Raw genomic sequence first — 12181 nt, 5'->3', positions numbered from 1 at the left:
TAATGAGTTTAAATAACATGGAAACAATGTCAGTGGAACATTGAAGTAGTGGACACACATTACCGGGTCAAATGGTTGCCATCTATTTATTACAAAAATGTATGACAAAAATAGACTATAGTAATAGTCACTCACCCATTCAAATCATTAAATTCAGGTGTTCCAATTTTGAAAGAACGTGTCCCTCTCAGGAGCTCAGCTAATTCCTGTGTGGTACCATCATAGGATGTGTAACAAGTCCAGTCATTAAATTTCCTCACTACTAAATATTCCACAATACACTGTTGGTGGAAGTGATTGGGAACGACAGCAACTCAGGTATGAAGTAGTATTCCAAATAAAATCATAGAGTGGGGTCAGTGGATGCAGAGGTGCTTGGTGCTCAGAGGTCACCAACTTTATGCACAGTCAAGTGCTAGAGCTCAAGAACAGCACGTAGAGAGATTCATGGAATGGGTTTCCATGGCTGAGCAGCTGCAATGCCTTACATCACGAAGCGCAATACCATGATGGACGCAGAGGAGTAAAGCACGCTGACACTGGTTAAGTCTGGGTTTGGTGGTTGTTTGATTGCCAAGTGTAAAGTTTGGTGGAGGGTTTTTGTTTTTTACAGGAGTTGGACTCAGCCCTTTAGTTCTAGTGAAAGGAACTCTTAACACTTCATCATACCAAGACACTTTGGACAATTTCATGTTGCCATCTTTGTGGGAACAGTTCACAAAGATGGGAACATGAAATGGATACAACATGACTGCGCACCATGACTGCAAATACCATAAAGACATGAATGATGGAGTTTGGTGTGGAAGAACTTGACTGTCCTGCACAGAGTCCTGACCTCAACCTGACAGAACACCTTTGGGATGAATTAAAGCACACACTATAAGCCAGGCCTTTTCATCCAACATCAGTGTGTGACCTCACAAATGTGTTTTTGGAAGAATGGTCAAAAATTCCCATTAACACTCCTAAAACTGGTGAAAAGCCTGCCTAGTAGAGCTGCAGTTATTATAGATGCAAAGGGTGGGGCAGCATTATATTAAACCCTCCGGGTTAAGAATCCAATGTCACTCAAGTTCATAAATTTACCCTTCATTTCTAAGATACTCAAAAAAGTGGTTGCAGCTCAACTTCATTTATACCTGGTTAATAATAATATCTACGAGAGATTTCAATCTGGTTTTCGCTCATGTCACAGTACAGAAACTGCTTTACTTAAAGTCACTAACGATCTTCTAATCGGAGCTGACTCTGGTCTTCTCACCATTCTCGTCCTTTTAGATCTGAGTTCAGCCTTCGACACCATTTCTCACTCTGTACTTCTAAGCAGACTTTCCTCTCTCGGCATCTCTGACACGCCCCTCGCCTGATTTCAATCATATCGCCTCGACCGTTCCCAGTTTATTCAACTAAGATCATTCCGCTCTCGTCTCTTCCCCGTCACCTCTGGTGTACCTCAAGGCTCAGTTTTAGGCCCTCTTCTCTTCATAATATACATCCTCCCTCTAGGTACCATTTTCCGCAAATTTGATCTTCAGTTTCACTGTTTTGCTGATGACACCCAGTTATATCTCTCTTGCAAACCTAAGTCCTCCCTCCCACCTCCCTCCCTTTCAGGTGTCTATCCGAGTTAAAATCCTGGTTTACCTCTAATTTTAAAACTAAGATCCTCCTTATTGGCGCCAAATCCAACCTTTTGAAGGCGAACCATTTCTCACTCACCATCGATAACTCCACAGTTTTCCCTTCTCCGCAGGTTAAGAGCCTTGGTGTCATCCTAGACGGTTCACTTTCCTATAAATCTCACATCAATAATCTCACCCGTTCTGCCTACTTCTATCTACGTAACATTAACAGATTGCTTCCTTCTCTTTCCACCCAGTGTACGTCCATTCTTGTCCACAGTCTTGTTACCTCCCGTATTGACTACTGCAATTCTCTTCTGCATGGTCTCCCCCAAAAATCCCTCCATAAGCTTCAACTGGTTCAGAACACTGCTGCTCACATTATCACCAGAACCCCTCTTACCAGCACATCACCCCTGTTCTTCAGGAACTTCACTGGCTCCCTGTGAAATTCCGGATAATATTCAGACTTATTCTGCTCACCTTCAAGGCCATTCATAACCTCGCTCCTCCTTACCTTTCTGACCTGTTAACCACTACCTGTTCTGCCCGTTCACTTCGATCTTCTTCTCCAGCTTGCTGTACCTTCCTTCCGCCTCACCACCATGGGAAGCAGAGCTTTCAGCTGCTCTGCTCCCAGGCTGTGGAACTCTCTGCCCCCAGAAATAAGAAACATTGGTTCTCTCCCCCAGTTTAAATCACTATTCACTGTAAATCCACTGTTTGTTAATTTTATATTCTGCTTTCGTTTTATTGTTCTTATTCTGCTATTGTTTTACTAAGTGTTTTATCCTATTGTAAAGTGTCCTTGGGTGACTTGAAAGGTGCTCATAAATACAATTTATTATTATTATTATTATTATTATTATTATTATTATTATTATTATTATTATTATTATTATATATTTTTGAAGGCAGATGAGCCAGTACTTTTGGTAATACAGTGTACAGTATATCCAAAATCAGGAAAATTCCTAAAAATGACCCCACAAGTTGTTTATGCAAGATCTTATAACTATCTATATTATGCTTTAAAAAGGCTTTAACCATTTTCTTCCAGCCATGTGAATGGATGTACCGTGCGCTCCTCATCTTTGGAATGACCCATGTCCCCCATGTAAGATTAAAAACATAAACATGTTTAACATTTTAAAATGGCCTAATTTAACCTCAATTAAGAACAGATACTAACAAAATAGTTTTTGTGCCTAAATCTAACAAACAAGCATGTGAAGACAAACTTGAAAGAGGCAGCCTCCTGATTTACTACTCTATTAAGAAAATCTACTACACTGGCACTGTGCCTGATATCTTAAAAGTGTGTGTATAAATATATGCTACAACACTATAACCTGTGGAGAAACTAGACACATCATTACTAGTGGATCCGGGGCCAGCAGCCATGGATGAAAGGCTGTATATGATCCACATATGATATATGATCCACCTGATCCACAAAACAGACTTTACAAGCAGGAAACTACTCCCGCCCCCCCGCGTGCACATACACACACTCACACCCTGCTTGCATGCAGTGACCCTCTTGCTAAACAAGTTTATTACGACCTCCAAGAGCTGGACAGGCGATAGATCACAGCAGGGGAGGCCAGAGGTGAATCCATCAAAGCGACTTTAATAAAGACCACTTGATTTGGCCTGCTGGCTCAACAGCTAAAATGGTTGTGTTCAGGTCCAGTGAAGCCTACCATAGTCTAGGTCACAGTGTGTCTGCTTGCCTTGTTCCCAGATTATTAAAGTGGTTATTTATTGGCAGAGAGAAAAGAACACAGTAACTTTAGAAATGTATTATTATATTATCAACATTTGTGCCAGTGTGTTAATGATATATGTTAGCTCACAGAAAGGGGATTTCCCAACAAAAGGAAGAAAAGTGCCATCTCCAAAACAGAATGTGTAAAATGCTCTTTTATAGGTTGAGATTGCACTTGTATCTCTATTAGCCTCTCATACACAATGCAAATAGTTCTACAATCTAATACTTAATCTCTTCTCAGGCAGATTAATCACTGCAAATCTACACTGTTTGCACAAGCATTGCTTAGCCCAACACATCTCAGTATTAAATTCTTGTTTTCAGAGGCACTAACATCCCATGAAATGGTAATGCAGCGGTGCTTAGAAAATGTGCAAGACACATTTAAGATTTCCCATTTTAAATGTTTCTGGCATCATTTCTGTAAATGACTTGAATATCTAACAAAATAAAAAATGTTCACTGTGTAAAAGGCCTGTGATCTTTTAACCCAAACTGCTAGCGTGGAGCTAGCAGTTTGAGATAATAGCTATAAGCTAGCTAGAAATGTCTATGTGGCAGTTTAGCGCAATTTACTTCACTTGCTTTTTTATGCTAGTGTTTTGTGCTATGCTAGTTCAGTCCTTACTTTCTATCCTGGTTTAGCAGTGAATCAATGAATCAGCTAACAACAAGAATAAAGTTTGCCCGCTTTTTGGCAAACACACCTATAAAAGGTGGATGTAACCACTGTTAACTCAACCAATCACATTTGCCATGTTGCCATGCTGTTTATAGGCGTTAGAAGTGAACCTATTTGAATGAAACAACACAGCTTGGTTACTCAGCAAACCATATCACTCTCAGACTTCTTGGCAGTTTGGAAATATATTTTGTTTAATCTATAAAGGCAAACAGATAAATGGGAACTCTTTAAAATAGAGAGATTGCTGTGGGTCTTTGTGATTTTGCAGTTAAATCATTTGTGTTTCTACCAATAATCTATCTATTAGCACAAAACATGTTTTGTATGTAATGGCAACCTTGACCACGTTCAACTGTGATAACACACTGACTCCATCATGTTGCCATTTCATTGCCATCCTGACACAACAAAGTAGCTTTGATGAAGTTGTGAAGCATCCATTTCAAAGGCAATGAGATCGCAAGTTCATGGTTGTAATGATTTTGGTCGTGCCGCAGTCTTCAAGCACTGCCTTCCCCAGTGTGACTGTAGCATAAAGTGGACAGATAGCAGAGTAGTATAGATCTTTCCACTGATACCACTGAATCCAAATATTGTTTTAAAATGCTGCAATATCGATTTAAAGTCATGCTTGGTAAGTAGAAGAATGAATAAAAAATGGACTGAGAATACTCAAACTTGACAACAACAATACAATGTGAATATTCAGTAGCAGTTGTTTTGCTGGCTTTGTTTGCCTACTGCATCAGCAGTATTGTTTCTGATGATTGCTCGTGTCAATAAGCCAACTTAGTCCAACAAAACTGAAAGCAACACAGATAAAGAGTGATACATGAGCAGATGGGTGAAAGGGCAGAGGAAAGGGTGGGCAAGCACTCCCATATATGCTGCCCTGATGTGTATATTAACCTGTGTGAACAAAGCGTAGCCTGGGCAGTTTGTATTCTGTTGGTGCTTTAAAACTCGCCTCAGGATTTATCATCCAACCCAGCTAGACAGCTCGATGCAGAGAAGTAGGAAATGTACACACTGCAAGAGAGAGAAAAGAAAAAAAATGGTGAGGCAGAGCCAATTGCTTGGAAGCCCTCATCTCTCTCTTCTACTCCATTGTCTTTGATTCATAAGGGGGGGATATGATGGTTGGCCAGGGCAAGGGCTAGGTATGGCATTTTGGCAGGAGGTGGAAAGAAGGAGGGCTAAGGACCAATCTGTAACAGTCGTCGTTGCGTTGTGGTTTACTGTGTCAGCATGCTGCCCATTTAGCAGTGGTCATCGAAAAAGCAATACCATCCGTATATTACCTTGTCGCGTGCGATACATCAGCTCCTATGTCTTTTGGGTTTTCCTTTATAGAAAGAGAAAAGGGAAAACAGCAGCTGTCATGTCACGTTTGAAAGGGGAAAGAAGGAAGAAGGGAAAAATTGCCTTCTCGGGCCACTTGGAGGCACTAGTGGCACAAAGAAACCTTATTATTGTTCTCTTTTATACTTGGTGGAGTGTCAAGTGATGTGGATCTGGCCTGCCACTCGTGCACTCTGTCTTTCCCTCCACCACAGGTCTGGATTATATAAGTGTGCATTCATTAACACATCTTCTGCCATGTGCTCCCTTCCCAGCAGATGGTTAACTGAAGGCTACAGAGGACATTAGGGAGGAGATTGGGTACTACCTCAGGAAAATCACTTTAGAAACCCTTGCACGAAAGAGGGCTTTAACTCAACTGGTGACATTGAAAAGGGTGAAAATACGTGTTTGATAAAAGCTATGTTAACTTTTATGCTACTTGAAAAAAATTAATAAATACAAACCTTTGGTGTCAAGAAACTGAGATGTTGTTCAGGGTATAAAAATCATAGCTGAGTGCCACATAATGATGTGGAATATAGCTGAATTTTTTATTGTTGTTGTTATTATTTGCTGTTGTCAAAATCCAATCATCAATAAAATACCTCCAGTGGAACTGTCTGGTGTTTCTCTTCTATCAGCTTGCAAATACCTCTCTCAAAAAAAGAGAAGAAGAAAAGACTCCCTCCATTCATACCTCACTATTATGCAAACAGCTTGTCTTCTCATACTGCCTGATGTGTAAATAAGACATAAGGCAAGCAGACAGAGTTGATAGGCTCCATTGCTGTTCGGCTAAATATTGGAATGGGCAAGACTTGAGATTTGAATATGGTATGATCGTTACAGAAGCGATGGTTCCACTATCTGACAATCAGCCTTCACAACGGGATATTTACGCATTACCGAGTTTTCTGGGGACAGAAGCAAAAAGAAGCAAAAAAACAACCAACCAAACAAAAAAAAAAAAAAACCACATCACGACAGCGGAGGCAATCCCTGGGACAGAAATGCATCATAGATGAAAGAAAGAGTGGTAAGATGTGTTCATAAATGTAAACTCACTTTATGCAGCAGTGTACCAAAGAATGTCATGGAACACGCACAAGCAAATGGGTTACACTGTAGATTCTTCATCTGTGACTTTAAAAGAAAATACTACAAGGGCCAGTTATTGAACACAACCAATCATATCACTTAGATCACACTAAGCATCACTTGAATTTTACAGAGTTTACTGCTGACCAAGTTCAGCCGTTAATCATCACCATCTATGCATTTTTCAGATGGATGCTTCCTGCAGCATAATGTGCCATCAGATGCATTAATGTGGCCGCGGAATATTGGTGTGATGCTATCAAATCAGCATGGGCCAAGATCTCTGTGGAAGGGTTCCAGCGTCTAGTCGAGTTAGTGCATGAAGGAACGGAAGGTTGTCTAAGTGGAAAAAAGCAGTGGTGTCTCTCCAAAGGAAAGTTCTGGAAATATTCTTATATCATGTCATATTGTTGTCCAATTCTATAAAAAGGATGAATTGAATTGGTTTATTATTATGTGTTCTCTATTTTGGTTATAGTCTGTGAGTTCTGACATTTGAAGCCTTTGATTTATAGCTTTCAGGGTTTTCTTTGCTTTGGTGTGCATCGTGTGCCTCTACACTCAGTCTGAGTTTTTGTTCCTTTTGTATCCTGGTTTGTGTCATTTGTCTTGATTAGTTTCAACTGGTTCTTGTTCCCCGACCGTTTCCCTTCCCCTGATTGCCCTCTGTGTTTTTGTGTGTATATTTCCAGTTTCCATTTGTTCTTTGTCAGAAGTCTATTTGCCCACCTTGCCTCATTTTTCTCTTTGTTGAAGTATTTAGATCCCACTGTTTGCTTTATGTTTTAGGCTTTCATATACTTTGTTGGACCATTTCAACAAACAAAAGGCTGGTTTGAATTTATGCACATCTGTTTGTGAGTCCTGCATTTGAGTCTTAACTGCACCCAATTTGACACATTTAAACTTTGAACATTTTCACACACCAGATTTTTCTTTTAATTTATTGAAGAATTTTATAAACTCATGTTACAAATTGCTTCAGAAAAGAAAAACAACTAAGTGACATAAAGGATATTCCACTATGTACTATGCTAAAGGAGATAAAGTAAGCACTGAAGCTTTGCTTAGTATTCAGAGAATTCAGTCAGCTCTTAGTATGCCTTCTTAACGTATCACCTCTTTCAGAGACGTACACCCCTAAGAAAAACTATTCAACTGCAGCCCTGGTAATATGTTACAAACCTCAATAGTGTTGACTGAAAAACAATCAATGCAATGTTTCTATGTTACTATTTTTCTAAAGCATCAGATAAGCAAAATCTGGAAGTGCTGGAAATCTTAACCATGTAATGACATATAATTAGTTACATTAATCCTAATTGTCAGTTATTAAATGGAATATGCAAGAAAAATCATCACTGAAATAAAGAAGACATTATGTTATATACTTTGTATGTTATGATTTGATTTAATAATATCAATTATGGCTGCTGCCGCTGCCAATGGGTGGCCACTTTGTACTGGTAGGTATGTGTGACATACTTTGGATGAAAGTCAATGACTCAGCTTATGAGTTGCATGCAAGAGCCACAGTCATCATTAGGGCAGAGAGGGCAAAACATCATACAGTAGTTAGTGTGGGTTACAGCCCATTACAGACAGTGGGAACTGCAATTACATGCTTTGACACTCATGAAAATAAAGGAGGGACAGCATGAAGAGGTATGTGCCTATTATTTTATGGATGTAGCAAAACAGCTAAACAGTGAAAGCAAAGTAAGTACACATAGTGTCCAGCACACCATACAGGAGCCATCAATGTAGCAGTGTGACAGCAGTGATTATTCCCTGAATAATTGCAATTGCGCAATAAATTTCTGCACAACGTGATGCGATCAATCACAATTACAGTTTTAATTTCTTGACAGCCATACTAATAGCACATGATGGCGCAGACTGACATGTGTGTCTACTATGAGGGGCCGTACAAGCCAAAATTTATTCTTTCACTCTCACACACATACATTCTTCTTCCACACACATATATTTTCACTCTCACACACATATATTTTCACTCTCACACACATACATTCTTCTTCCACACACATATATTTTCACTCTCACACACATATATTTTCACTCTCACACACATACATTCTTCTTCCACACACATATATTTTCACTCTCACACACATATATTTTCACTCTCACATACATATATTTTCACTCTCACACACATATATTTTCACTCTCACACACATACATTCTTCTTTCACACACATATATTTTCACTCTCACACACATATATTCTTCTTTCACATACATATACTTTCACTCTCACGTAGTTTTATTTTAATTTTTATATTTAGATATTTTTATTCTCATGTTTACACATATTTAACACACACATTGCAATATTATGCTCTCTTATACATGTATTTTAATCTACATATTTACACATTTGCACTCTAACATACATGCATTTTCATTTATGCATTCCTACATTTTGCTCTCATTTACATGCATTCAAAATGCATTTAATCTTACAAATAATATATGTATGTAAGAAGAGAATGCATACATATCTGAAGAAAATATATGTATGCAAGAGAATAATGTATGTGAATGAAAGAGTATAGTGGAAACGGAAGGAGTTTAATGGAAACGGAAGGCTGGGTGTCTGTACCGCTGTGATTGGCTGAGAAGCACGCGCGGGTCACTTTCAAGTGTCTGACAGCATGGAGGGGGGAGAAGAAACTGGAGTTCTTCAGCAAGCTGTCGGGTTGTTAAGAAATATTTTATCATCTCCTGAAACGGTCACATCGTTGTCCTCGTCACTTGATCAAGATGGGACGGGCTCAACTGCACCCAGTGTTACCCACAGCACGGTGGAAAGTGAGATGAGGGAACTTTTTAGACCAGCTAACACCCGGGTATCTTCAACGAGTCAAGTAGCTACACGGAGTTCGACTGGAGTGGGGCAGTCTTTGCGATATCAGACCCAAAAACACTTTGGCAACTGGAACTGCAGATCAAGGAAAAGGTAAGAACAAAACAGTTTGCCACTTAACTATACAACTGCGAAATACAAAATACGAAATGTGCTTTGCTGATTTAGCAACGCACTTTTTTACCCTTATAAATTTTTAGCCCTAGCTAATTTATTCAGCAGCATCCACATTAAAAACAGTAAAGACCGTGGCATTTATTTCAATATTAGTGGCTGTTTGTACGTCGAGTGTAAGTTGATGCTTACTTTAAGATTACTTTATTAAATCTTCTTTATTAATGTGGGAGGTGGTAGCTACATTAGCCTGCTAAATAAAAGGTTGGGTTAATTTTCTTGTTGTTTTTGTTTAGTTTTGTATTTATTTATTTATTTATTTATTGGGGTAGAATTTTAATCTTGCTAGAAGACATCAATCCAACTCTGTGTTGTGAGTGGATCAATATCTGTACCACTGTAGAGGTAGATAAACATGGATGCCAAGTCATGCCTTCAGTCCAGTTTCTACAGTGTATGAAATAAGAAAAAAAGAAATATGATCGGTGTCTTTTTTGTTCTTTAGTCAAAGTAAAAAGTAATAGCAAATGTTTCTTTGTATGCCTCTTTGTAGAGCAGTAAAAAAAAATCCTTATGCATTGTACTATATATTTATTTATTTATTTATTTATTTATTTATTTAATTCAAGCGTCAGTGAATTAAAATGGTCAAACCCCAAAACATTTTCTATTTTACGTACATTTTCCATTTTTTTTCAAAGGCAATTTATAGGCATGCTATTACTTTATGCATTTTTTTTCTTTCAAATTATGTTTCTGTTATTTGTGTTTGCTATTATACTCAACTCTTACATGCACAAGCAACTTTAAACATATTCAAGTGGGCTAAATGGCTAGCTGCGATACTGTTTTTTTTAATATAAACTGTGTAACATTTTATTTTATTCATAAAAGCTTAGCAACAGTTTAACGTGTAAGCTGGTCTCTACCAAGTGACATTAGCAACTTTCTTAAGGAACTGATAGTGTCTAAGTATAGGTAAATAAAACAAAAGATACATAAATCTGAATATAGTTTCTGTTTTGTTTTATAGGGCCAAGACACATTATCATGATACTTTCAACAAAGATGTCATCCTTCTTCCACGGCCATCAAGCAGTGTTGTTGTCAAGCATCGCACAAAACAACATTTACATGAACAAGGGCATATATTGAATGGATTTGAATTCCAAAAATCCTGGGACCAGAAAACTGTCTCTGAACAAATAAGGGACGCCTTTGGAGATAAACTTTCTATTGATGTAAGGTAGGTTGTGCTAGCAGTCGAAACCTAATGCGACACAGCTTTTGTCAGTAGTCTTTTCGATATCTAGGCATTTCAAAGCTTTACATAACGATTTAAGTCAGAGAACAGGTAGACATGAATCAGTAAACTAAAATAAAAGAACCAAATCAGTTATCCTTTCTTGAACACTCCATTTTTGGCATACTTTTTTGACATTTGTATAAAGTTTACTTCTGTTACTACTGGTTTCAGTCTGATTCAAAGAGGAAAACAAGATTAGCTCTAAAAAAGTTATTGGAACATTTTTGCTGTTTTGGATTTTAAACATTTTACAACTTACTGTAACTGTTTTCCAGCCTGGAGTTTCTGATGGCTTGTGGCAACAGACTGATTGCGCCCAAACTGCGAGCAGGACAGGAGCTGGATGCAAATCTCATACATAAAATTTATAAATCGAAAGCCCTATACATCAGACCATCAAAACCAATTTTGGTACGTTATTTGACTTTTGAATGAATCTACATAGCACTGTAATAATAATATTAAAGCTGCAAGCAGCGTTATGAGGGCCCTCGCACCCCCGGCGCGTCGAGCCACGCCCAACACCTAAAACCAGCACGTCCGATCTGATGTCACATTGATGGAATTCATGCATTTAACCACCAGCTAACATTTCATTTGGTTCAACCATGAGTATAGTCGTCCCACTAGGTGGCGCTCTAACCATTATAGACAAAGGGCATAACAAACATTTCCGAGCTCGAGTCTCATCACGCCTGCGACCTTTGGGAGAGATTAGACTTTGTGTCTTTGAGTGACAGCATATTACTGCTTTTTGGCCAGTGATTGAAACTCCACGTGCCGCCATGACCACCCCGTTTCCTTGAACGTAAAAAGCTTCGCAATTTAACATCACAAAGGTCTTTAGATTCCACACACTGGAGAATGGTTCAATATGATGAAATCCCTTGGAGGAGTTCGTCAAAGAATGAAGCCTGAAAAGAGGGGAAAATGTCGCCAAAATTACACATTAATTTTAAAATGGCTGACTTCCTGTTGGATTTGGGATATTGCTCCAAGAGACTTTTTTGTACATCTTGATATTTTCCATAAGCTTACCAGGTTTCAGACTCATAGATGAAACACAGAGCAGGGGCTGTTGTTTTGAAATTTTGTAGGGGGCGCTGTGGAGCCATTTTGGGATATTCAATGAAAATGATCACATAACAACAAAGCCTTGGTCACATTGGAGGTGTGTGCCAAATTTCAAGCCTCTATAAACTTTCCAAGCCCCTCAAAAGCCACTTCATCTTTCATCGTGAACAGCGTTGCCACCAGGGTGCGCCGTTCAGTTTAAAGTCACAATTTTTGCACTGAAGCATCACGAGGGACTGATGGTGATATTCACCGCTTTTGAGGTGGC

The 12181-nt window shown here is 38.8% G+C and overlaps 2 long non-coding RNA genes across 3 annotated transcripts in view; one reads left to right on the top strand and one right to left on the bottom strand.

The window, feature by feature from the left end:
- Positions 1-11899, bottom strand: part of LOC308384547 — a 36360-nt gene extending 24461 nt beyond the window's left edge. Inside the window, exon 1 of one of the 2 annotated variants that reach the window (XR_013969349.1) lies at positions 11878-11899. This is a non-coding gene — a long non-coding RNA (uncharacterized lncRNA). Of the gene's footprint in view, positions 1-11508; positions 11531-11877 lie in introns of those variants that run through there. The other variant, XR_013969350.1, reaches the window with a different exon arrangement.
- On the top strand, positions 9216-11233 carry LOC308384736. The gene is made up of 3 exons (XR_013969385.1): positions 9216-9512; positions 10567-10779; positions 11115-11233. It is a non-coding gene; the product is annotated as an uncharacterized lncRNA (long non-coding RNA).
- Positions 11900-12181: the final 282 nt, after the last annotated feature.

Source organism: Rhamphochromis sp. 'chilingali' (genome assembly GCF_963969265.1).
Source record: "Rhamphochromis sp. 'chilingali' genome assembly, chromosome: 17".
NCBI lineage: Eukaryota > Metazoa > Chordata > Actinopteri > Cichliformes > Cichlidae > Rhamphochromis > Rhamphochromis sp. 'chilingali'.
Note: the sequence above shows the minus strand (reverse complement) of the source record. Positions and strands in the feature narration are given on the sequence as shown.